The following is a 25733-nucleotide window of genomic DNA, read 5'->3' as shown; positions in this document are numbered from 1 at the left end:
GCTTAAAGATTGGAATGTATTATTGAGTGAAATGCAAGTTTTTTGTGTACAACAGCAGTTGTGATTGTTCTTTGTCCATTCCTATGAAGTTTGCAAGAATCAACCCTTTTTCGAAACACAGTTGATGTATTGAGTATAGAAGGAACGGCATGGATGAATAAACAAAACTGCATTTACTGAAATAAACATAATTATTGCCACATCAATGCAATGTTTTCGTTATTCTTTCACAAGATACAGGCATTACTGGCTAGACCAGTACTTACTGCCCATAGGCAATTAAGAGTCAAACACAGTGCTGTGAGTGTAAGATAATAAAATGTGAGGCTGGTTGAACACAGCAGGCCCAGCAGCATCTCAGGAGCACAAAAGCTGACGTTTCAGATGAAGGGTCTAGGCCCGAAACATCAGCTTTTGTGCTCCTGAGATGCTGCTGGGCCTGCTGTGTTCATCCAGCCTCACATTTTATTATCTTGGATTCTCCAGCATCTGCAGTTCCCATTATCACAGTGCTGTGAGTGTATGGTCACATAGACCAGACAAGGTAAGACAGCAATTTACTTCCCTAAAGGGCATAAATGAACCAGATGGGTTTTTACAACAGCAGTTACACAGTTGTCATTAAGCCAGCTCTCTATGTTGTTTTTTAAAAATTATATTCAGACTTCATTATCTGCCATGATCAGATTCTGAATGCATGTCCCCACTTTTGAAGCTAATGATTTCGATTATTGGCCCAGTGACATTACCACAACGTGATCACCTCCTAAAAAGTGTGATTTGAGTTGCACGGTTATGTAATATGTAGATTGATAGATGTTTCTGTACTAATCTATATGTATTACTTCTGTAATTGTTATGCTGTGGTGCCAATGTTTTAATTGATAACATTGAAGTAATTAAGTTTAATTTACGCATCAATAGACTCAATGGAAATAGGAATGGAATAGAATAGTTTGTAGTAGTGAGCCTGAGATTGGTTTGAAAATAAATGAAAGGAAAATTCAATGCTCGTGATTGTCTAGGAGAGCAGAAAAAACATGCTTGAATATAGAAACACAACACTGACATTGAATTTGTACAAGATTTCAATTAAATCACTGTGTGGGTATTCTGAACATCTATTGTAAAGAGATGTTCTGAACTGTCAAAAGGGTATCATGAAAATTCACTGGAATAATACCAGGAATAATGTTTCATGGGTTTTGATTTTTATTTCTTTTTGAAAAAGAGATTAAGGCAAAATCCAATCATAGTTTTTGAAATTGTGCAAGTTTAAGAGAGGTAAACAGTGAAAAGATTGTTTCCACTGGTGATAGAATTGATACCATAAGCGTAGATTTAGGATTATCACTAGAAGAATGCAAAGAGAAGTTAGAAGAAACTTAGTAAAATATGGAGTTGTTTACTGAAAATGAATACTGAAGTGGAGGTTATAAAATTATTCAGAATATAATTGTAATGTACATGTAATTGAAAATATAAATTGATATGGTGTTGACATAAGTCCAGTCAGAGGCTAAGCTATTGGAGCAGGACAGGAGGTGGAATGTCTGTGACAAGTAAATCTTCCATATGCCCCCAGCCTTTCCACCATCAACACAGCAGAAGTCCCCACTGTTATGAAGTATTCTCTGCTTGACTGGATGAGTGCAGCTCCAACAACACATGATGTTCAATACTATCCAGGGCAAAGCCAACCACTTGATCGCCAACTCTTCCACCATCTTAAATATTCACTCTGTCCAACAATATAACACAGGGGCAGCAGTGAGTACCCGAAACAAGATGCATCACCGCAGACACCACTCCAAGCTGCACACAATCCTGACATTGAAGTGTATCACTGTTCCTTCATTTCAGCTGGATCAATGTGCAGGATATCCCTCCCTAACAGCATGTTAGCCCTCATTGACTGCAGCATCTCACCACAATCTTTTTATGGGCAATAACTGCTGGGCCAGTCGTTGATACCCATAAATAAATAAAGCACTAGTTCAAACTTATTGGACCAATTATTTGCTTCTGTGTTGTAATCTTTTTGGGTGGAATATCATAAGGGCCTAAATGACATAAGCTACAGTGAGAAATATCACAAAATCGTTCAAGAAGTACAGTGACGCCTGTCTCATTGTTGGAAGCAACTCACTGCATCCTTTAACTGTGCTCAGGGCACCAAGGGACGATTCTCACTAGGCAGTGGTGTGGCCTGTTAACGGGAAATTATTGTGAACAACCTTATTAACTGTGCACCTCACCTGATTAATAAGTAGTTTCTTATCCTTCCTCCTGCACCAAGAAAACTAGATGCTGAGAATTCTTGATTTTGACATCATAGCAAGTATCTGGCGACTTCAGCTCACCCCAGCTGTGAGAAGCCTCCATGTGGCACAACACAAAAGAATTCAGGGCATAATCCATGGGCACCAAACTCACAACCTTCGCTCCACCCCTGCCAACCACAAACGTTGGCATTTGATAATTTCCAACGACACAGGATCCTCGTGGTACATCTGTGATCCACATACGCTTAGGATGTTGAAACCTGTATTTCACAGCACACCAGCAACTAGCGTTAGGCTGCTGCAGGGTCACTTTGTGCAATGAACAGGCATCCAGCTCACAGGCTGGGCCAGGTATTATCCCAGGGCAGCTTGGTCACTCTTTTTGCACTTGCTCACTTGGTACCTACTACAAATATAGAGCATCCCTGCCTTATGTGCCAATTAATGCAGTCAAACAGCCAGGCAGCTTGCTTTGCTGATCAGCAGTCTTCAGTCAGGAGGATGGACATCTTTCTGTATAGTAGTGTGCCATGCCAATCTCATGCCTGCAGCTAATTTGCCAAACACATGGCAAGTAAGTAACCGTGTCTGAAAATCTCAGGGGGATAATTCTTACTGATATTCATGAAGACAGCTATTAGTAAGCCAAGGCAGCCCCAATACCAGTCCAGCCGATTGGCCATGTTCAGTGTCCAATCGAGGTGCCCTTGCTCAGGGTTCTGTATCTCTGTATCTGGGGAATAGGCCACAGTAAGTGCTGTGCTTCCATAGTGACCAGAATTGGGAGATGTCTAGCCATTATTCAGGCCTCTGGGCACTCTTCATCTGGGGAAGTCTCTCTAGGTTGCTGAAGGTGGTGTGTCATAGTCAGTCAGTTGGGTCCATTCAGAGAAACTAGGGGCGAAGGGAAATGGAGTGGGGGAACAAAGGGGTGTGGTTTTGTTGCAGAAAGCCGGCATAGGAACCAGTTTGTGGGACTGGCGCTCAGGCAAGATGGAGATTACAATTGTGAAAGTGATCTAATGTATTTGTAAATGAACAATACGGTATAACATGGATGGAAACAGGGCAATGTGGGAACAGGGTTCATCCACAGCCAGAAACACCCTGGCCTTAAGGGGGTTCTGTGTATAACCCATATCTCGCATGGTTACATCATAAGCCAGGGGCAAGTTCATGTAGATGGGTTGAGCTAGGATCTTGGGAGGTGCGAAGCCTATGGGGTTCACAGGGGCTTTCAGGAAGGAACTTAGATGTTTGGAGCTTTGTTGACATTGCCTTTCCATTGTGCTGGAAATCAAAATTATGCAATATGGAAGAAATCCCACTTGGAGTGATTGGGTTAAAAGACTCAATCTGTGAAGGAGGAGGCCTCAAGACTAATTGATGTGAAGCACTGTAGAGGACAGGAACTTTACACACAGACCCATGTACAGGAAACAAACCTGCTGGGTCCAGAATCCCTGGTGATTCTAATGTTTTGGCTCCCTGTATGTTGGGTACTTCCCTGTTCCACGCATTGCTGCCCACTTCATTCACAATGTCACCTTTGGACACAGAGGTTAGGGAGTTAATAGGAATGTTTGACTACAAGGGATAATTGTGCCAACAGAACAGCAAGTGATCGGAAGGAGCTAGAATTAGATGAGGGGACACCATTGGATAAGGATGGGTAGCTAATCAGACAAGTTTTGTAAAATATAGTGCCAAATCTCACTAGGCCTCACAGTGGAACGGTCTCTATAAAACTCAATACAAGTAACATCTATGCAGCAAAATATAATATTCAGACGTGTGTTACTGTGATTATTTGTTTTTACAATGATGTTACTTTGGATTTTATGGTTTACTAAGTTTGAAGATCAACTCTCCTGCCAGAAGGCTTACATTAATTACATTTTTTTTGGTTTTGAATGAAATAATTGTTACAAGATTTTGGTAAATAATTATCTGTTGAGCCATATGTAGGTATTCAATGTATTTGATTTCATGGTTTAAATTGATAGACTTTATTAATGAAAACCAGTGAAAGGTTCAGACATTTCAGAAGAGGTCCATTACTTTTAAATTTACTGAAATGAAGTAGATATGAGAACAATAGTAAAGTCACCTCATTCAATGTACAAAATTCAAATTTAAAATTTAGGTTTAACATCTGTCATGATGGATTCAAGTTCTCAAACCATATTTAGTCTGTCCTTCTTCAAATCTTTCAGTAAAATGATGTCCTGCATTGCATCCTAGGTTAGAAAAAAAAGGGCCTGCTCATTGTTACTTCTTGTGAATAATTCAAGCTTTGTACTGATCACGATCAGAAAAGTGCTTTTACATGTAAAGCAGGTGGTTAGCTGTTTTGTTGAGGACAAGTACAAATAGGCAATGGATATTTACATAATAATGACACGTCCATAACATAATAGGAAAATGTATTTACTGCACATGGATCATAATATTACTATCGTAATTAAAAGGTCGCAAACCTAAAACACTAACTCTGCTTCTCCCTTTATAGAGCCTAGATGACTTGCTAAGTATTTCTACCATCCTCTGTTTACATTTTGGTTTTATCAGAATAAGCAGCATTTTGCTTTGGTAAGCAATGCATTCTACAACAGAAGGTAATGACTGCCTTGCATGAAAGGGCTTCATTTGCCCAGAATTTGCTGCACTTTAGTATTGCCTAATGTCTGTTCCACTTGTTCCCACTCAAACCTTTTTACTCACACTCTTTGCAGAAGTCTTGAGTTGCTAATGGGACAACAAAGTGAAGGAGAAGGCAATTATTGTATTTGGGAGTGACAGCCTATGGGGAGGTGGTGTGGTGTACTAGCCTAGCAACTATTATTGTTGGTACGTGGGTTCATGGTGTATGGCAAATAAATATATGGAATTACTAGAGATAATGGGAACTGCAGATGCTGGAGAATTCCAAGATAATAAAATGTGGGGCTGGTTGAACACAGCAGGCCAAGCAGCATCTCAGGAGCACAAAAGCTCCTGAGATGCTGCTTGGCCTGCTGTGTTCATCCAGCCTCACATTTTATTATATGGAATTACTAGCTTGTCTGAAGCACAATATCCTATTTTTCTATTCAATTCCTCTTTTAATAGAGGATAGCACCCAATTAGCCTTCTTATGACTTTATACCTCGTAGTATGCTTTGGGCTCATGCATCAAAACACCTAGCTTGGAATTCTGCACTTGTTCTGTTTAAATAATACTGTTTTTTTTTCAATCTTCCAGCCGAAGTAAACAACTTCACATTTTTCTGCATTATCTGTCAGATTTTTGCTATTCCAGTCAACCTATTTAATCAGTCTACATCCTTGTTAGTCATCGTCACAGTATTTATTTCTACTCAATCTTTGTGCTATCTGCAAATCCATCCACTGTACCTTCCATTCCCTCACATAAGTCATTGCTAAAAATTGTAAAAAGTTGAAGACCCAGCACAGAATCTTACTAGACCCTGCCCATCAGATCCCGCCAATTTGAAAAAGACCCATTTGTGCATACTCTCTGTTTCCTGTCAGCCAACCAATTTATTTATGAATGTTAGTACATTAGCCCCTACACCATGAACTCCTACTTTGCACAATAAACTTTTATATGGAATCCTTTCTAACAGCTTCTAGAAATCTGAGTACAGTACATCAACAGTCGCCCCTTCATTAATAGAGTGTGTTACCCAAATGTTACTTAAGCCATTCAATAAATTGGTTAAACACAATTTCCCTTCCACATATCTATGCTGACTCTTCCTTATTACCTTGAATTTTTCCAATGATAAATTACAACACACTGCAAAACTATGGGCTTGTGAGTCTGACATCAGTGGGGGTAGGTTGTTGCAGGTGGTTCTGAAAGATGGGATTTATATGCATTTGGAGAGGCAAGTAATGATTCGGGATAATCAGCAATGTTTTGCCCCAGGGAAATTGTGTCTCACAAGCTTGATTGACTTTTTTGAGGAAGTAACCAAAAACATTGATGAGAGCAGAACTGCAGACATTGTTTGCTTGGACTTTAGCTCAGTAGACCAATGAGCAAAGTTAGATCACATGGAATTCAGGGTGAGCTTGCCAACTGGATACAAAATTGGCTTTACGGAGGATCAGAGGTGATGGTGGAGAATTGTTTTGCAGATTGGAGGTCTGATACCAGCAGTGTTCCACAGGATCGGTATTGAGTCCACTTTTGTTTGTCATTTACATAAATGATTTAGCTGAGAATATAGGAGGCATGGTTAGTAAGTTTTCGGATGAAACCAAAATTAATGGTGTGGTGGACGTTGAGGAAGGTTATCTAAGTTTACAGAAAGATCTTGACCAATTGGATCAATGGGTTGAGGAGTAGCAGATTGAGATTAATTTGGATACATGCATTTTGGTAAAACAAACAAGGGCAGGACTTTTATAATTAATGGTAGTGTTGTAGAACAGAGTGAACTTGGGGGTTCAGGTACATAATTTTTGAAATTTGAGTCACAAGTAGACAGATAGTTAAGAAGGTGTTTACATTGCTTGCCTTCATTGCTTAGAGCTTCGAGTACAGGAGTTGGGACATCATGTTGAGGTTGTATGGGACATTGGTGAGTATTGTGCACAGTTCTGGTTGCCCAATTATAGGAAAGATATTACTAAACTCAAGACAGTGCAGTAAAGATTTTTCAGGATGTTGCCAGGAATGAAGGGTTTGATTTATTAAAAAAATTAGGCTGGATAGGCTGGAACCTTTTTCACTGTAGAATAGGAGGTTTAAGGGTGACCTGATAAAGGTTTATAAAATCATAAGGGACATAGATAAGGTGAATAGTAAAGGACTTTTTTTCTAAGGTGGGGGTTTCAAAACTAGGGAGCATGTTTTTAAGGTAAGATGAGAAAGATTTAAAATGGATATGAGAGGCAATTTTTTGAAAAGAGAATGGTTAGTGTATAGAATAAACTGACAGAGGAGGTGGTGTATGCAGATAGTTATAATGGTTAAAAGACATTTGGAGAAGTACATGAATTGGAAAGGTTTGAAGGGGTACGGACCAACGCAGACACATGGGACTAGTTTAGTTTGGAAACATGGTCGGCCTGGGCTAGTTGGACTGAAGGGTCAACTTCCATGCTGTATGGTTGTAAGAATACCTTCTTCCATGACAAATATCAAGTTAACTGACCTATCATTTACTGTTTTCTGCCTCCCGCCTTTCTTGAAGTGAGATTGTATTTATTGCTTTCCAGTCTGATGAAACCTTTCTTAAATGCATGAATTTTAGAAAATCAACACCATTGCATTGACAGCATTACATATTATGGCAATACTTCTGGGCCTGAGATGTTAATGGGATAACATTCCATGAATTTTTATGCTCCTTACCTTCCTAAACAGGGATATGTGGAAGATAACAAAGTGTGCAGCTGCATGAACACAGCAGGCCAAGCAGCATCTTAGGAGCACAAAAGCTGACATTTCGGGCCTAGACCCTTCATCAGAGAGGGGGATGGGGAGAGGGAAGTGGAATAAATAGGGAGAGAGGGGGAGGCGGACCGAAGATGGAGAGAAAAGAAGATAGGTAGAGAGGAGAGTATAGGTGGGGAGGTAGGGAGGAGATAGGTCAGTCCAGGGAAGACGGACAGGGCAAGGAGATGGGATGAGGTGGTAGGTAGTAAATGGAGGTGCGGCTTGAGGTGGGAGGAAGGGATTCCCATTACCTCATGCAGATGGCCTCAAGGGCCTCCGCTTCTTCCTGTCCCGCAGGCCCGACCAGTCCCCCTCCACCGACACCCTCATCCGCCTAGCCAAACTCGTCCTCACCGTCAACAACTTCTCTTTCGATTCCTCCCACTTCCTACAGACAAAGGGGGTGGCCATGGGTACTCGCATGGGCCCAAGCTATGCCTGCCTCTTTGTAGGTTACGTGGAACAATCCCTCTTCCGCACCTACACAGGCCCCAAACCCCACCTCTTCTTCCGTTACATTGATGAATGTATCGGCGCCGCCTCTTGCTCCCCAGAGGAGGTCGAACTTTTCATGCTCTTCACCAACACCTTCCACCTCAACCTCAAGTTCAACACATCCCTCACCTTCCTGGACCTCTCAGTCTCCATCTCAGGTAACCAGCTAGAAACTGATGTCCATTTCAAGCCCACTGACTCCCACAGCTACCGAGAATACACCTCCTCCCACCCACCCTCCTGCAAAAATTCCATCCCCTATTCCCAATTCCTCCGCCTCCGCCGCATCTGCTCCCAGGATGAGGCATTCCACTCCCGCACATCCCGGATGTCCACGTTCTTCCAGGACCGCAACTTTCCCCCGCAGTGGTCGAGAACGCCCTTGACCGCGTCTCCCGCATTTCCCGCAACACATCCCTCACACCCTGCCCCCGCCACAACTGCCCCCAGAGGATCCCCCTCGTTCTCACATACCACCCCACCAACCTCCAGATACGAAGCATCATCCTCCGACACTTACGCCATCTACAATCCGACCCCACCACCCAAGACATTTTTCCATCCCCTCCCCTGTCAGCTTTCCGGAGAGACCACTCTCTCCACAACTCCCTTGTCCATTCCACACTCCCCTCAACCCCACCACACCTGGTACCTTCCCATGCAACCGCAGGAAGTGCTACGCTTGCCCCCACACCTCCTTCCTCACCCCTATCCCAGGCCCCAAGACGATTTTCCATATTAAGCAGATGTTCACCTGCACATCTGCCAATGTGCTATATTGCATCCATTGTTCCCGGTGTGGCTTCCTCTACATTGGAGAAACCAAGCAAAGGCTTGAGGACTGCTTTGCAGAACACCTCCGCTCGGTTCGCAACGAACAACTGCACCTCCCAGTCGCGAACCATTTTAACTCCCCCTCCCATTCTTTAGATGACCTGTCCATCATGGGCCTCCTGCAGTGCCACAATGATGCCACCCGAAGGTTGCAGGAACAGCAACTCATATTCCGCTTCGGAACCCGGCAGCCCAATGGTATCAATGTGGACTTCACCAGCTTCAAAATCTCCCCTTCCCCCACTGCATCACAAAACCAGCCCAGCTCGACCCCTCCCCCCCACTGCATACCAAAACCAGCCCAGCCTGTCTCCGCTTCCCTAACCTGTTCTTCCTCTCACCCATCCCTTCCTCCCACCTCAAGCCGCACCCCCATTTCTTACCTACCATCTCATCCCACCTCCTTGACCTGTCCGCCTTCCCTGTACTGACCTATCCCCTCCCTACCTCCTCACCTATACTTTCCTCTCTACCTATCTTCTTTTCTCTCCATCTTCGGTCCGCCTTCCCCTCTCTCCCTATTTATTCCAGCTCCCTCTCCCCATCCCCCTCTCTGATGAAGGGTCTAGGCCCGAAACGTCAGCTTTTGTGCTCCTGAGATGCTGCTGGGCCTGCTGTGTTCATCCAGCTCCACACTTTGTTATCTTGGATTCTACAGCATCTGCAGTTCCCATTATCAGGGATATGTGGAAACTGTTTACAAACTTCCTGCCTGAATAGGATTGGGTGGGAAACATTTGTAAAGGCGTGAGACCTCTGTAATTCTGTAAAGGGGTGAAACTTTTGTAAAGGTACGAAACTTCTGTTTCTACTGAAGTGGCCAGGTCAGTGACCTTTGTTCAAGCCAGATACTTCGGCGGCTTGAAATTGCATTCTGTCACTTCGGCGACTTGAAATCACATCCTGTCATTATCAGTCACTTCACGAATGATCTATGCTGTATCCTGTTGTCTTTATGTTCCAAATAATTGTTTTATGTATCAGCCAATTCATAGAGTATAAAAAGCGGGGACTGTCCACTGTTCAGGGAGAATCACTTATGCAACTCAGCACTCTGTGCCGGGTTGTGTACAGCGATCCTCCACAGCTTGTACTTGCTTAATGATAAAGGGTAGTGTTTTTGTGACCAAGTCAGTGTCTTACTATTGCATCAAGTCCATAAGGGTTTCCAAAAAACAAACCTAACAGGCCCATAAAATTTGTCAATATAACAGGCCATCGACATTACCACTGCAAAACGATGGTGGACCACATGGTAGACATACCGTATTCGGATGTGTTGTGTGCTGAATAATAATAGTTGCATTATCAACTTTTGTTGATGTCTGCATGCACCTCTAATCATCAACTTTAAAATGAAAACTAAAATGAGAATCACAAAATCCAGAAACTTGCTTTTATTGCAGAACTTCCCTTTGAAAATAGTTTACAATGACAGTTGCTTCATTCTTGACAATTGTTGTTTCTTTACAAGACTGGAAAACTGCCAGTAACTCAATTTTTTTGTCTATTTTGGTCGTTTGTTGAAAATAACTATGCAATTAATCTAATCTTTTGAACACTTCAGCACAGGTAATGTGAAGACAACCAGCTCTGCCTGTGATCAGAGATAATGGGAACTGCAGACGCTGGAGAATCCAAGGCAACAAAGTGTAGAGCTGGATGAACACAGCAGGCCAAGCAGCATCTTAGGAGCACAAAAGCTGACATTTCGGGCCTAAACTCGTCATCAGAAAAGGGAGGTGGGGAGAGGATTCTAAAATAAATGGGGAGAGGGGCAGACCGAAGATGGATAGAGGAGAAGATAGGTGGAGAGGTGAGTATAGGTGGGGAGATAGGGAGGGGATAGGTCAGGCTGGGGAGGACAGACAGGTCAAGGGGGCGGGATGAGGTTAGTAGGTAGGAAATAGAGGTGCGGCTTGAAGTGGGAGGAGGGGATAGGTGAGAGGAAGAACAGATCTGCCTGTGCCTCATCTCTATCATTGCACCCTTGAAATCTGCTGTCTTGATAATGCATTCACAATGGCATCATTATCCATTGATGCACTAGACAATTCAGCATCATCAGCAATAGTTGTGGCAGTCAAAATTCTTCATTTCCTCACTGTAATTATTGAGGAGACTGTAAAGTTGGCATCAACTTCCATGACATCACATTGTTGTTGATCTAAATAACAAGACCATGAGTCGATAAATGTTCTTCTACATAATGCTGACAGAAGAGACATGCTGTCAAGTCTTTCCATCTTGTACTTATCCAAAACATCATCCAAACATAGCAGTCCACTTGATTGGCACCACATCCACAAGCAACTCTATCTCTGACGCTCAGCAGTAGCAGTGCGCACTATCTTCAAGATGCACTGCAGAAATTATCATAGGCAGGATCATCTAAACCCATGACCACGTGCATACAGAAGAACAAAGCCAGTAGATACATGGGAACACTATCACCTGCACATTCCACTCCAAGCAAATCACTATCTTGACTTGGAAATATGTAATTGTTCCTTCATTATTGCTGAGTCAAATCCTGGATTTCCCACCCTAAGGGCATTATGGGTCAGCTCCTGACTGATCAAAGCATTGACATGGACAATGCACCGGGAAGACATTGACAAGCTGCCAATAACCCTCCATGATTTTGTTTCATTCAGAAAATGAATAACTCAAGGATATATTCCTTGTGCCTGCACAGGTCAAGGCCTTTCATGTGAATTTGTTAAGCTTCTAGCAAGCATTGGTGAGTTTTTTTAAAATGTAATTGGGCAGTGTTTTGGTTAAAGCATTAGCACAATCATTTATTCTCTGTTTGATGAAACTTTTTAATACACTTAGTTTCGCGATGAATATCACAGGCAAGGTCTGCACTTATTGCTCAAACTTGCATGTTCCTGAGAAGGTGATGGTGGACTTCTTCATAAACTGTTGTAAAATATGTAGTGATAGTACTCATACTATGGGCAAATTGTTCAGATCGCAGGGTTTACCATTCCATTATTCATGGAATCAACAGTGAATGCATACACAATATACTCAAGTTTAATTATGTTGTCTTCATCTGGGGAATTTTACATCATTTAGAAATAAAACAAAATTCTCCATTCACACTAGGTAACCTGAAACCACTGGGTTATCTCTGTCTCCTATTATCAAATGAAACTTTAGTTTGGACATTTTCCAATCCCGTAACACATACTACCATTGAATTCCACAAACACTCATGCCATAATCAATGCTATTCTAGAAAACATGTTCCAGGAAATTATTTTATTCTGACTTAATTCATGCCAAGATTTTCATTCTGTTTGTGCTGCTCAACTGTTGCCCTTGCTGAAACAGTATTTAAGTTAATTATCAAATTGTTGTTCCTCTTTAAAATCAATGGCAGTCCTAATTTTATAGAATAAATGTTGAGTCATCATGTTTGCTACTTAAGGTCAAAAATGATGGAACTGGTGACTTGGTGACCTCCAAGAATAATGTGGTTTCTGGTTAAATTCAGTTAGTTATTTGCTTGCAGGAAAAGATTTCCTTTTGTACGTTACCTCTAATGCCATGTGAAATATTAGGATTATAATTTTATTAAACTTGTGTTTTCTTGTTGTATGCAAAGCTGCTAGAAAATCTTCTTGGAATTGATCACAAAACAAATTCAAATTCTAGAATCCAAATGAATTTCCCAGAACTTGATTCAGTTGGACGTCAACCTGAATACTACAAGGAAACAACATTGATGAAAGTGGCTGGTGTTCTTCAGGTAGTTGGTAAGGGGTTACCTCTCGTCCCTTTCAATTAAACCTGCTACCTAACAGTCTAGGTGGAACAGAACAGGAATTGAGAATATTATTTATACATTAAGACTGTCAGGAATCCAGGTTTAGACCCTCTGTTATATCACTATTAGTACATTGAACATATGAATGCCCATCCAGTTAAAACAGAAATGTGGCTCCTTTCCCAAGCTACATGGATGCAGTTTATTGTTGCACCTGTCTAGGGTAGTGTGCTGGAGATCAATCCCTGATACTCTTGGAGTCGTTACAAATGTTAAAAAATTTAGAAAATTATGCAAGTCCCCAGTCGACTCAGGTTAACAGAAAACATAGACCAGTTTTCTGTACTTAACAAGAACTATTTATTTCAAATAAATAGATTCTAACCATCAGTAAACAGCTATGAATTGCCAATGTGTAACTCTACTGGTTAAAATTCTGATCCACGTTTGAACATGCACATAGACATACACAGACAAAAAGGTGTTATGCATTAAGAGGAGAAAAATAGTGGGTAAACATTTCAGAGGCACAAGTGCCCAAGATTCAATGGAGGGATTTCTTTTGTTTCCCAAGTCCTTTAGTTCACTGGGATTTTGCTTTGGGTTCAATTACACAGGAGATACAAAGTGACTGATTCAAAAATTATGAAGGCTGTGACTTGTTGATTAAAATCAAAAGCTTACAGCAACTGGTGAGAGTAAACAACTAATATTCTTTAGGTTCAGGTCTTTTAGTTGAGAGAGAGAGAGAGAGAAAGCAACTCCCCTTCCAGAGATCCCTGTATCATTCACACCAACAAGCTGTTGACTACTCATGAATCAATCAGAGATTTGTCATCAGGCATTTGGCACCCATGATTGGACACAACTGCCCAGACCAATAAGCTACTTGTTACCGGACTAATTTCATTTCCACACACATCCCAGAGTCGTGCTATCTATTTACAGCCGTTTTCCCACAGCTTGCAAAATAAGTGTAAACGAGTTTCAGTAACTTACTTTTTATAAGTACAGCAATTTCTTTCTCAATACTTTGTTGTGAAATAGTCTTTTCCTTAATTCATCGCACAATAAAGTCAAATCATAATATTTATAGTTTGTCATAGGTCGTTATATAAAATGCTCTGGAGCTCCCAAAATCCAGGCGGTTTCACAAATTCCCGTTTGGAAAGGGCCAGTGTTTTAAAGATTGCAAATCAAATTAACTTTCACTGTCCGGACATGATGTTGGTATGGGCTCCAACTCAAATTTGAAAAGGTGACGGTGACCTATCCGCTTGCGGAAATGCAGTCACTATCACCGTTCAATCTCAGAATCCGTCTCACTATAAAACATTCTACTGCCGTCTTTGTGTCATAAGACAATGCCTTAGTAGTGGCATGAATTTCTATAAAAGAATGGGAATTTGGCGATCTTTGTGAATATCTTCCCTTCAGTTCACACACGCACTGCCATCAGTGCTGATGTTGAGGTTTTTGAATGTTATGCATATCTCCGCGGGATGTAGCTGACTACCTTCTCCTGCGCTCTGTCAGCGGTTTGTGTTTCAGGAATCCCGCAGTTCTAACCTGGGGCCAGTGGGCGGTGCCTGCACCTGCCTGAAGTCTCTTTCGCTGACTCTGGAACAGAGGAGGAAGTATTTTACCCGACTGGGCTGGACTCGAAACTTGCCAGCGATTCTCACACGAGGCAAGAACAGCTTTGACTTAAACCGAATCACTCTTTCTCTCGGAGGAAAATAAAAGGTAAGAAAGACTTCCCGCTTCAAAATGGGAAGTGTTCTTCAGCAAATGACTTAAAAGAAAGCAAACAGTAGAAATATATTTCCACATTGGCATTGTGATTGGTTGAAGATTTCCTTTGTGTGTAATATTCAATGAGATTGTAACTTGGTCGCTTATAAACAAGTTTTGCATTCGCCTAAGAAGAGGTAATTCTCCTTCTTCGAGATATTCAAGCTGTTTCTGTGAGGAAATATCAGAGGATTTTGCGGGAGTTATATCTACTTTAAAGTCGTTTAATATTATTGCAGTTCGATTCTGATTTTTATGTTGCTGTAAAGCGAGTTCAGGTGTGTATGAATCTAAAGGTAGCGGCCTAAATTTACATTGGTACTGATGTAAAATTTTATGTAGTAAGGCACTGAAAAATTTACAACCGCGCAAGTAGTCTGTTAAATTTCTTGGGCACTTTAAAGAAATTATGATTGAATCTCTTTCATGTTACAAATAAGTGGACATACTTCTTTGTTGTGTGCAGTCTTTGAAATGTTTCATCTGGAAATGAAGTTTTTACATCTTGAGTATGAGTTGATGGAGTCCCACTCTAAGTGGAAGAGTCTGAATGATAGCTGGATAAAACCTGCAGTGTGACTTCAATTTGGGTCGTTTCCCTTCAAATTCCTCAGAGATTTTCCTACAATCTTGCCTCAGTACAGTCAGGGTCAAACGTTCTGAACAGTCCCATTCAGAGATTCACAGTCTCAGATCACACATGCCTGCCTGATGATGTTCTGTACGGTACCTCGGGGCATTTTATTCTATTCAAGATGTCATGTAAATACGCGTTGTTGGTAGAAATTGCTTTTTAAAGAGGAAAAAAAATACAAAAGTCAAATCTGTTAGGTTGAGGCATTGGTGAAAAAACATGCTCAAATTAGTCCCATTAAATAATGACATGTCCAACATGTCTGTCAGCGCCTAGAGAGGAGAAATCACTGAATATTTTATTTGCAATTCATCAATTAAGCCATTACAAAGTCTACTTAACTAAAATAATTAATTGTCTTTGAACTTTTTCAGTATGGAGTAGCCTACGTTTATCACAGTCACAGTTTCTCTGTTTAATCTGATAAATTAGTATCAATGGTAAAATTTGTAGAATTTATACAAGAAAATCTCAGGAATGAGAATATTATAAAATTAGGCAATAGTGTTCCAAAAGCGCTAAACAAGTAATGGACAACAAAATGTGACCCTTCATCCATGAAGGGTCTAGGCCCGAAACGTCAGCTTTTGTGCTCCTGAGATGCTGCTTGGCCTGCTGTGTTCATCCAGCCTCACATTTTGTTGTCTTGGAATTCTCCAGCATCTGCAGTTCCCATTATCTCTGAAACAAGTAATGGATCTGAGTTAAGGATTTGGAGGCAAGTTCTTTCAGCACAACCATTTTAAATCTATTCTTCCTGTTTGCTAACTTTTCTACACATATGAAAAAGAATTGGGTCAAAAATTGAATTCAAATAATGGCTTAGCAAAATTTTTTTTCTTTTGTCTCCCTGGTGACCTTCATTATCCTCAAGTTTTTGATTCCAGGGAAGAGTATGCAACTAGTTAAACTTAGAAAATAAAATGTGTTAGATGAAACAGATGAGGAAATGTCAGTCTCACAGGCTGCCTTGGACATATTTCAATATTTGGAAATGATCAATGGACCAATTAACAATCCCACCATGTGCCTTCCTCTTCCTCTTCCCAGCCATCTCTCCACACTTTAAAGTACCGACTTTCCCTGAATTGCCTACCAAAAAGTAAAATCTGAGTTTTGGTATCTAAATCATTTAGCCTTTAACAATTTAAGAAAATAACTTCATTTACATTGCCATTTACCATTGCCTCAAATGAGGTATAACTGTTATTTTTTTGATTGATTGGTGTTCGCAACAATTTTCTCCCTTCCTGTTTTTGAAGGTACTGAATCATTCAAATAGCACTGGTAACTCCCAGAACTTTGTGTAAACGCCATCTTTAATGTATGGGTGTTGACTGGGTTGACCCACATGTAAAGGTGAAAGACATTATAACCAAGCCCAGTTCTTTCATCTCATGATCATGTATGAGTGCAATATAACAATCAGGATTATTACTTCTTCCTGTATGCCTCAAACATGCACACTTGTTACAAGAAACATGTTAATATACGCCGAAGATTGAATCGGGCATTTTGTCTGGCATAGTGCCCCATGCATTGATACATATTCCTAACTCACCACCTTTGACACAGTGGAGAGGCTTGTGTGCTTCAACAATTTCTTGAAGTATGCAGACGGAAACTTGGCTTCTTAACCCTGATAGGGTCACTCTGGTGACAAGATTCAGGACTGGGGACAGAGAGGTGCCGTAAAGAGTGGTCCAAAAAGTTTCAATGGCAGAACAGGTGAAAGAATACTCGGCATCTCACCATCTGCAAAGCTGGAAGAAGTCTGCAATAACAAGTTGACCTTAGTCTATATGTTTTGAATCATTACCAAAATCAGATCGTCAGCCCATCAGATCATGAGGACATTGATGCAGCATCAAGGTTCCTACTATTAAAGACATGCACAGTCTCTGCCAGAGTCCATTTGCCTGTGGGCTTCAGCAATGGAGATTAGGGCAAAGCTGATTGTTCCTACTGATGAACCTGCACACAGGCACCAGATGCATATAGGTCAACAAATATCTGTGCTGGGAAAGTCCCCTTTCAGAAGTTATATGTTTATTCCAAATTGTTTGGGAGTGGGGATGTTGCTGGAATGGTACTCTAAAAATAGACTGCCCATTTTCTCCCAGTTGGGAATCACCATCTTTATAGACAAAGAAATAAAACTTTTAAATTTTGCCAATTGAAATGCTGAAACACCCATTGATAATTTCATGATTGACCATCCAGAATGAAGAAAGAAGGTCACGTGAACTAGCAAAACTCCAAATTTACATCAGTGCACTCAAGTGAAACCAGCTGGCCTGGGGAGGAGCAACTGAAGGATCAAGCAGAAGTATATATCTACTGAAAGGACATCAGACCTTGTATCCATCAAGTTAGTTTACAATCAAGAAAATGATCTTGGAGGCACTGCCAGATCTCCACAACTGTATGACTAAAAGCTTGAGGGCACTTCATCTACAGCACATCCATTACAAATGTGCCATTATCCTGAAGGTGACCTTAATGAAGTCCTCACTGCCATCCCAACTTGATGCCAGGCTTGGTTGTTGAGCAGAGCCAATAGGTAAAGGGAGATGGGAAAAGCAATGTAAATGGATTCTTCCGCTAACAAAGTGCTCCTTTGTTTATTCACTCATGGGTCAAAGGGTTATGGGGAGCTGGCAGGACAGTGGAGCTGGGGCAAGGTGAGATTAGCCATGATCTTATAAAATGGCAGAGTGGGCTTAAGGGGCTGAATTTCCTACTCCTGCTCTTGGTTCTAGCGTTGTTATGTGGGATGTAGGTTTTGCTGGCTAGGCCCATGAGAAGGTAGTGGTAAGCTGCCTTCTTGAACCACTGCAGTCCATGTGCTCTCCACCCGCACTGCTCTTAGGGAAGCAATTCCAGGAATTTGACCCAGTGGCATTGAAGGAATGTCAGGACAGTGAATGGCTTTGAGGGGAACTTGCGAGTACTGGTGTTCCCAAGTATCTACTGCCGTGTCCTTCTGAATGATAGTGGTCCTGGATTTGGAAGGTGCTGTCTGACGATCTTTGGTGAGTTCTCACATGCCCATTTAACTTCATTATAAAAAAAATTCCCACTTGCACCAGAGGAAAAGTACACATGGAAGAATCCTATATCAAAGCACTGGCACCTCCTGGATAAATGTCTTTATTACCTGATGCTTGTGGAAACCTGGTACCACTGAGCCCATTATCAACTTGTTCAATTGATAATGAACATCTACCTAGCCCTAGTCTCAGCCCTAAAGCAGCCTTACTGAAGAGAAGGATTCAAATTTAAGTTAAGACAAATCTGGAAAACATCCAAATATCTTGCTCAATTTCAAATTAGTGGAATCAAATAAAATCAGATGTTCCAGACTTCTGTGTACAAACCACTGGGTTTGAGAATCATGTCACTAGGATTAGTTTGTTGAAGGTGATGCTGAAAGGCATGACTTTCTGAAATAAGTGAGAGATTCTCTTTCTTGTGATAATGCAGTTTGATTTTAAATGGCCTTCTAACTAATCTGTAGCAGAATGATTTCTTTCAGGATTCTCTCTGATGAAATTTTGACTGGATGTTGTTGCGAACTGCTGCTGTGCCTTTTAGCAAAGTGAAAAATGTCTGGCATATCATGTGAGCTCAAATTAAGTGCTAAGTCTTGGTCTGAATACACAGTTTGGTTTCTTTTCCCATTTGTAGCTTTAATCAGCATAATCTTCAGTTTCCAAAGACAAACTAACAGCTTTATAAAGGAGTTTTCCAGGGCTTTTTCTATCTTTGTCCCAACCTCAAAGAGCCACAATAAAATGTTATTTTTTCTTCCTTTTTTAACGCACAAATACTTCCAGTAGTCCTCAGAAACTATCTTAATTTTCAATCTTTTAAAATGTAGCCTTTACACATACAGTTTTGAAAGGTTCAAAATATTGTATTATGAGAAAGATCAAAAGTAGTCACAGCTTTTGAGGTATACCACATCTAATTCTAATCAATCTGAACAACACTAATTTCCCCCATAAACTTTTTCTTCCTGTCTCTGTCAGGACCACAACAGGCGTACCTAAAAATGAGATTTCAACCTGTAATCTGAAAACATAGGGCTATAAATATTGTAAACATGGAAGCAGCATGCAGTAGTTGGAGTTAAGTGGTTCTGCATTCCTGCCACATCCAGCCATAGAGAATAATGAATAAATCAACAAGTAACAGGAGAAGGAGACACTATGAATATATTAATCAGAAATGATTATAGAGTGTAGAATTCTTTTCATTTACACAATTTTTCACTTCATCAACAAATGTCATTTTAAAAAAATCTAGAATAGTCGGAGGATTTGGAATCAGGAATGGTGAATCAGTTTTACTCAAACATTTCCTGGAAGATTCAGCAGTGAATGTTGAAGCACTCATGGCAGAGGGGCCGCTCTCAAAAGTGAGGGGTTAGACGATAGAATAATCTTTAGAAAATTGAAGATTAATCTATCAAACTCAGGAGCCTTTGGATAGGATTACAGAACAGTGGTGTCATGGAGTTTGTGCAAACATATTAGTAAAGGCTAAGTCTAAGCCAGGAAGATTGGAGGACAAATTTTTCAATACTGGGCATTGGTTAGCTCAGTTGGCTGGATGGATGGTTCGTGAGGCAGCGTGATACATGCCGTGAGAGCTCATTTCCTGCACCAGCTGAGGTTACTATGAGTGACTGTACTTCTCAGCCTTGCACCTCACCTGAGGCATGGTGAGCCTCATGTTAAACTGCCACCAGCTGTGTCTCTCTGTCCTGAGAGAGCTGACCTCCAGAACTATGGTGACTTCATTTCCCAGAAGCATAAAATAATCAGAGTGGAAACAGATCAGATGTATAGATGGGATAAATTCAGGTGTCTTTGTCAATGATTGAAACTGTAGTGGTGAGGTTGAACGAGGGACATGTTTATTTAAATTCCAGTATGGATGAGTAGAAAATCCCTTTAATTATGTATAAAGAGATTGAAGGCACTGTATTAAGTAACTGCTCCAAGTTCATTCCTTAGCTGCCAACCCTGCCCCTCTTCAACTACTTAGCATTAAACTAGATTATTTGGAATCTTGCTGACTTAATTGAACCCAAGGTAAGCTTCTAACCATGTAATCATGTCATCATTAGATCAGTTCATTTTCAATTGTTACATTAGCTGAGTTCAGGTCATCTCAGCTGTTGCTGAAATATTCATTCATGCCTTTGTAACCTCTGGAATTTACCAGTCCAATATGCAACTGTCTAGTCTCCCCATGATAACTCTTAGCAAACCTAAAATTATTCAAAATGCTGTTGCCTGCTTCTTAACTTACAAGAAGTTCCAGTTACCTACCACGTTTGTATTCTCTAACCGACAATTGCTCCTGGTCAAACAGCATTTTGATTTTAAAATATTTTCAAATGGCAGCACAACCTTAACCCTCTGTATATTTTCAAAATCTGCCAGACCTACAGTTCTTCAAGATATCTGCACTCCTTTAATTCTGACTTCTGACCATTTCAAATCTTAATCAGTCCTCTGTTGGTGACTGTGCCTTTAGTAGCCTTACATCAGAGCTCTGAAATTCTCTAGCTCACTTTCCTTCCCCAAGACATTTCCAAAACTGCCTGTTAAGACTATGCTATCGGTTATCTGACCAAATTCAGTGTTGCTTCTGTGAAGTACTTTGTGACATTTCGTTATGTTAAAGGAGCTATAAAAGTAAGTGAGTTAAGCATGAAATTAATTGAAGTAGGGGAATTACTGCAGGGGTGAGGTGCAGTTACCTATGTCAATTTGAAACAAAGCATGAAGCTTTGAAAACGCAAGGAAGTAATATTATAATCTGAAGAACATTTAGAAAGCCACAGACCTGAATACGTCTTAAATTTTATTACAAGGCACTGAGCTGGACAAACACAGCAGGCCAAGCAGCATCAGAGGAGCAGGAAGGCTGGCATTTCGGGCCTAGACCCTTTTTCAGAAATCCTAGGCCTGAAACATCACCCTTCCTGCTCCTCTGATGCTGCTTGGCCTGCTGTGTTTGTCCAGCTCTGCACCTTGTTGTCTCAGATTCTCCAGCATCTGCAGTTCCTACCATCTCTTAAATTTTATTTCCTGTTTCAAGATTCAACAGGCTTTAATCGTTAATGTGCTGGAGAATGCATTAAATAAGAATCTGGAAGCGATTAGCATTCAATGGGTAGGAAGAAAGAATCTACAGTATTGTTTGGAAGGGTTTTAGGGAACGGTTTAGGACAACAGTTGATGGCTTCCAAGTGGATTGGGAAGACGAATGAAAATCCTAAACAGCAGAGACACTGACAGGTCATAACAAATAGGTTTGGAGTATCTTAGATTTAGGACTCAGTGACCACTAGTAACAAAAATTTAAAGTAGTGGTAATTTTCAGAAAACTGAGAGACAGACTTGAATTTAATGCATTTTAGTGGTTAATTCAGTAGAGGAGAATGAAGATTAGAAATAACCAGTCTGTTGTATTCGGTGGTGTTCGAGGCTCATTGAGCATTCCATTCATGCAGCGACTACGGCAATTTCTTAGGAGTCAAACCAAAAGTTGCAAACAGACCTTTTCCACTGGTTCCAAAGCATCTGTTGACAACATCCAACAGCCAAAAAAGAAACTGATAGCTATCAGGGTGATCAACGTCTCCATCTTGAGCTAGTTGCGGGAAGATGCATATCATTCAGCTTCATTGCACATAAGTGAATCCACTAAATAATAGACATCTTTCTCTGTATTTGCAAGATATACAATATAATCATGATTTTTACATTTATTGCGCTTAAGCAGTCTCAGGACCCATACCTGCAGTCATTTGTCTGGTGGTGCATAAGACTGTTCATTTACTCATTAATATCCAATTGGTTTGTAAACAGCAGCATAGGCAAATGTCACTTAGTGGTTTTAAATTAAGGAACTTCCCAAGGCTGATTTGATTGAAAAGAAAAGTATCGCAGACAGAACTTACAGGGACAATTTTTCTTCTTAAGCGTAGGTGCAAGTGTGTTTGGTGGTAACTAACATATAGTGTCTCCCAACTAAATGGCTCAAGAGCCGAAGGGCAAGAAAGGATGAGTATCGAAACCTATCACAGGCTAAGTGCTTAAAATCTGTTTCTCGCTGTAGAGAGAGGGGAGTCAGAGGCAAAAACAAAGAGCTGGCTTTTGTAGATAATGTCATTAACCCATCAGTACCTCTGATTGCCTCTAAGTTGGGGCAGTCAGAGGAACCCCCAACCCAGGAAGACGATCACATTGTTTTCCAGTTTCACAGGCAGAATCTTTCAATGGGGGAAGTAACAGAACATACTATTGGAATCCTAATATTGTGCAGATCTTCTACCACATGAGGTTCTCAAATATGCACCATCATTTTACTCTTGGAAATGAATAGTAATGAAAAAAATAGAATGGCCAACCAATCAAAGAAGGAGATACAAAGTGATGCTAATGAGAGAATTGTAAATTTTTTAATGCAGCAAAGAATGATGTGCATCACTCATTCTGGATGTCCTTCTTTAAGTTCTAGAATTATCTCAAATGTAACAAAATCATTCTGAAATCTGCCTGGCATTTCATAGTGCCACCAACTTTCTTCTCTGCGCCAATGTGATCTGTTGATAACGTTATCCTTTGTCCACCTACCTCATCCCAAGGGATGCTTGTTGAGGAGTCAGGAAGACTTGTTGGAACTTTTAAATATGTTTTTTTAAATGAAGAAGTCCTGCTCTCATGTCGATAAGAACAGAAGACATAGGAGCAGAAACAGGAATATTACTGAGGTGATGGTAGTGAGGCAGGGATGGGTTTGTAACGGCTGTGAGGGTGAAGGTCTAACAGCTTCTAAAATAACTGGGATAAACTCTCAAAAAACACCAGCGCAGATCTTCTAACTAGCTCATCATGCAATCTGCTGATCACTTAAGCTGTCTACACTCTTTCCATCTCTATAACTAGATTCAGCCTTTTGGCTCCATTTCACCACGTCAAATCTCACTTTTATTGTGTTATGTGCAGATTACTTCTATTATGCTATTACTTTTAAGGTCGTCTCCTCAAATTTCTGCTTTGCTTTCCGTATTAGTTTCCTAAGATGGAATTTTATCCAGAAATTGGCTAAGTATGAATTTTGGTAAGTAGTGGGGGTAGCTTTTCTCCTTGAGCCTTAGAGAAATTCCTCAAGCCAATTTCTGAAACTCACCACATTAGTTATGTGCCATACCTCCCTGATGTCCCACTTGTCTTATCTTCCTTCTCACCAGTGGCAGAAGTACTTGCCATTGCCAAGGTCACCCAGGTTTCCCAGTGCTGATGCCTTTTGTAAAGGCCTGCCACGTACTCAGTCAAGTGCTGCCACACACGAGCTGCCGTTCATCTTATATGTTTTGGGAAGGGAACCAAAGAGAAATGCTTCTCAGGGCACATAGGTGATAATGCTGAGATGACATCGCAGATACAAGTTGTAAAGATATTGCTATTTAGAAACCAAGCTCCATGGTCTAGCCATCCTTAGTATCATTTCTGACAATCCTGAATAAAAGAGTACTACTGTTTCCCTAATTCCCAATGTAGCTTATAGCTTATCAGTTATTGGGTGGCATGATGGCTCAGTGGTTAGCACTGTTGCCTCACAGCACCAGGGACCTGGTTTCGATTCCAGCCTTGGACAACTGTCTGAGTAGAGTTTTCACATTCTGCCACACCCGTGTGGGTTTCCTCCAGGTGCTCTGGTCTCCTCCCATGCCCAAACTTGTGTGGGTTAGGTGGATTGGCCATGCTGAATTGCCCAGAGTATACAGGGATGTGTGGGCTGTGTGAATTAGCCATGCAAAAATGTTACAGGGACATGGTAGGGGGTTGGTGTGGATTTGATGGGCTGAATGGCCTGCTTCCACACTGTAGGGATTCTATGATTCTATGAACATGCTGCACTGTGCAACACCAAAGCCAGGATAGTTGCGACCATTGCTAACCCTCATTTTCCTCCTCCCACAGCATGTCTTTCAATATATTATCATCGCCAGCCTTATATGATCATTTGACTTACCTCCCCTTCACAATCATTGTCCCCTTCTAATTGTAGTGCACTGCTTTCAGTGCCCATAATTGACTTCCCTAGTTTCCATATCACAGCAGTGGCCCCTGGTAATCTCCAGTGACTTCCAGTGAGCTGACCTCCAAGACTGAATGTAGTCCACCCTATAAACAACATGAAGGACAGCCCAACTGATAACTGAACAGCCCCCTGGCTGATCTGTGTGTAGCCCCCCAATTGATTTAACACTGTTGCAGGTTGTGCTGGACCTGCAGGACTAACAATAGTCCACTCCCTGGATTGCAGAGATACAGACCCACTGATGTAGATGATGGATCATGCTGAAGCCCCAAGTCTAATAAAAGATGATGCCCTTGACTTACAGTGGCAGGACTCCCTGACTGAAAGTATCTTCCCTTGTCCTGACCGACAACTACTCCCTGTGGACATTGCCTCTAGGTCATAGACACAAGTGGTAGTTTTGCTGTGTATGCTGCAGAAATCCATCGTCAACTTATCTGACCACACCTATCAGCCAGACGAAATTGGTGTTCTCAGCTGAGAACTCAATTTCTGCCCCAGTACAAAAATGGACCCCATTGGTCTCATGGCTGACACAGAGGACTCCATCAGGCAAATGAGGATCCAGGAATTCTTCCATAAACCCCAAGATGTCAGCAGCTATCCTAATGAGACAACCAACAAAACTGGAACAGTCAGCAGGGAGATCCATGGTGCAGTGACCAAAGAAGATGGAGTTGAATTAGGCCCCTCTGGGAAGGCCGCTGCCATAGGCTGGATATGTATGATCAAACCATCAGGAAATGTGTTAACGCCAGATTCATACTCAAAAGGTGGCACAGAATGTCACCCAAGCACAACACATCACCATCCATGCTCTCAAGACCAATTGCTAACATTGTCATCATACCAGCAGTCAAAGGAGAGCTATCGATATACCGAATAGAATGGATTACTGCAAAGAAGCATACTGACAACTGAACAACCAGGAACACTACAGACAACTACCTGCCAATCCAACCAAAGGACACAACCATCAACTCAACTGACTGATCAAGACTTTTGATCCAGAACGTTAGAGCATGCTCTCTCATCCCACGTATTTCGTGTGTAGGAGACTTCCAAAGATGCACAAGGCCAACACCTGGACATCCCATCATATCAGGCAAGAGACCTTGCATGAGAACCTCTCTTGCTATGTCGAGGTTATCTTGAAACCCATTGTATGAGGAACCTCCAGTTTGTGTCATGACTGTACAGATTTCTTACAGAAACTCAACGCCCAAGGACCAGTCGAACCAGGAAATTCCTCTGTTTCAACGGACATTTCAGCACTCTACACCAGCCTCCCCCACAATGACAACATCACTAAAACAGGCTGAGTACTCAATA

At 41.3% G+C, this 25733-nt stretch overlaps 1 protein-coding gene across 1 annotated transcript in view; it reads left to right on the top strand.

The window, feature by feature from the left end:
* The first annotated feature begins 14469 nt into the window (after positions 1-14469).
* Positions 14470-25733, top strand: part of LOC125452167 (adhesion G protein-coupled receptor F5-like) — an 81073-nt gene continuing 69809 nt past the window's right edge. Inside the window, exon 1 of the mRNA XM_048530237.1 lies at positions 14470-14590. The gene's annotated coding sequence lies outside the window, so the exon portion shown is untranslated. The remainder of the gene's footprint in view (positions 14591-25733) is intronic.

The sequence above is a fragment of the Stegostoma tigrinum genome, chromosome 4 (genome assembly GCF_030684315.1).
Source record: "Stegostoma tigrinum isolate sSteTig4 chromosome 4, sSteTig4.hap1, whole genome shotgun sequence".
NCBI lineage: Eukaryota > Metazoa > Chordata > Chondrichthyes > Orectolobiformes > Stegostomatidae > Stegostoma > Stegostoma tigrinum.
The sequence above is the reverse complement of the archived record's forward strand: the minus strand, read 5'-3'. Positions and strand labels throughout refer to the sequence as shown.